This window comes from Clinocottus analis, unplaced genomic scaffold, assembly GCF_023055335.1.
Source record: "Clinocottus analis isolate CAN_PGR_092001 unplaced genomic scaffold, fCliAna1.0.p SCAF_44, whole genome shotgun sequence".
NCBI classification, from domain to species: Eukaryota; Metazoa; Chordata; class Actinopteri; order Perciformes; family Cottidae; genus Clinocottus; species Clinocottus analis.
In genome coordinates this window covers 501,305-503,804 of record NW_027176198.1, presented here as the reverse complement: position 1 = coordinate 503,804, position 2,500 = coordinate 501,305, and positions in this window count along the sequence as shown.

Here is a 2,500-nt window from a genome sequence, read left to right as displayed (position 1 = left end):
TTATATATTTATGTAGTTTGTGTAGTTTGAATGAAGGGATGCGGATGCGAGGAAAGAAAACGAAAGGATGAAAAACAACAACAACAGATTAAAAAGGAGGGAGGAGGGAGTCCTGCAGCTGGATCTTCCTCTCGCTGCCTAGAGGGGGCGTGTCTAGCGATGACATCACTGCCCGCTCGAGGCGGGGCTTCTGTCGGGGGGAATCTTTTTATTTTTTTACTGGCAGTGCTGGCTGGCTTCCCGGCTCCAGGTCATCTGTTCACATCCCTCAGCGAGCTCCCGGCGGCGCTCGCAGACGCCGGACGTTTAAAAGCTCTTTTCCCTCCGGACCGCCGCCTCACCGCCGGGTCCAGGAGCTCGGGGACCAGAGCGTGGAGCTCATCGAGCAGGTAAAGCCAGAGAGAGGAGAGGCTGGAGGGAAGCAGGAGGTCAGGACGGCAGCGTCTGCCCCTGAAGGTCAGAGGACGAGCTGTGATGGAGCAGAGGAAGCGCTCACAGCAGAGACGCCGCGCTCTGGCTAGAAGCTCTCGGGACAACCGGTGAAGTGGAGGGAACAACGCTGAGGCTGAGCATCGGATTACTGAACCCTCTGAAAGCTTTTCACCCCCTGATCAAACCCTCCACACCTCCACACCTCCACACCTCCACACCTGCACACCTCCACACCTCCACACCTCCACACCTCCAGACCTCCACACCTCCACACCTCCAGACCTGCACACCTCCACACCTGCACACCTCCACACCTCCACACCTCCAGACCTCCACACCTGCACACCTCCACACCTCCAGACCTGCTCACCTCCAGACCTGCACACCTCCACACCTCCACACCTGCACACCTCCACACCTCCACACCTGCTCACCTCGTCAGGAGCGACTCCCCGACGTGCAGAGCAGATGAAAAGCGTCGCGCTCGTCCTGCTGGTGAACGTCCAGCAGGGTTTGTTCTTTTGTTCGGTTTCTGTGTTGAACAAAAACATTCCCTTAAGTGAGGCGGCTGCAGAGGAGTCTCTTTGTGTGTGTGTGTGTGTGTGTGTGTGTGTGTGTGTGTGTGTGTGTGTGTGTGTGTGTGTGTGTGTGTGTGTGTGTGTGTGTGTGTGTGTGTGTGTGTCTGGAGGATAAGAGCTTCTGATTGTAGAAAAACTGATTTGATTGAAGGAAACAAACTGACTCGTTCTCGTTGGTCTCCGCTTCATCTGAGTGATTAAAGTGAGTTGAAAAAACGTCTCGAATCACAACAAACACACAAACACACAAACACACAAACACACAAACACACGACACAGAGACTTGATGAATGAAGCGTGATCAGAGCGGTTCTTCACTTTGCTTCTGTCTCTGAGCAGAAGATCTTTATTGAACATCAACGTTTAAACTGATGAGGATCAATACTTCTCTTGTTCCTGAGCGCCAACAACACTCACCACTTCACCGCTTCACCGCTTCACCACTTCACTGCTTCACCACTTCACCGCTTCACTGCTTCACCACTTCACCACTTCACCGCTTCACTGCTTCACTGCTTCACCACTTCACCGCTTCACTGCTTCACCGCTTCACCACTTCACTGCTTCACCACTCACCGCTTCACTGCTTCACTGCTTCACTGCTTCACCACTTCACCGCTTCACTGCTTCACTGCTTCACCACTTCACCACTTCACCGCTTCACTGCTTCACCACTTCACCATTTCACCACCACACTGCTTCACCACTTCACCACTTCACCACTTCACCACCACTTCACCGCTTCACTGCTTCACTGCTTCACCACTTCACCACTTCACCACCACTTCACCGCTTCACCGCTTCACTGCTTCACCACCACTTCACCGCTTCACCGCTTCACCACCACTTCACCACCACTTCACCGCTTCACTGCTTCACTGCTTCACCACTTCACCACTTCACCACTTCAGGAGGAAACTACACTTCAAACACTTCACAGTCCATTCAATGACGTCATTCTCTTTGTACTACATGACAACATGTTGTGTTGCACTTGTAAACAGTGGTGATGCGTGTTGAGCAGGTTGTTGTGTTGTTGTTGTGTTGTTGTGCAGGTTGTTGTACAGGTTGTTGAGCAGGTTGTTGTGTTGTTGTGCAGGTTGTTGTACAGGTTGTTGAGCAGGTTGTTGTACAGGTTGTTGTGTTGTTGTGCAGGTTGTTGAGCAGGTTGTTGTGCAGGTTGTTGTGCAGGTTGTTGTGCAGGTTGTTGTGTTGTTGTTGTGTTGTTGTTGTGTTGTTGTGCAGGTTGTTGTGCTTTAGTGTCATGTGTCAGTGTGTAACCTCTCAGCAACATGTTGGCATATTAAACATGTTCTAGACCCAAAACCCTGAACTCGACTCATTCAGTTCAGCGTGGACGAGACATCTTTATCTTTTGGGTGTTGTGAGTTGTGAACGTTGTAATATTTCTAACAGTGTGAGTTGTTCCTGATCACCAGCCTCCTGGAGGCTTCAGCCAGCAGGAACTCACTGACGCAGCTTCCTGTATT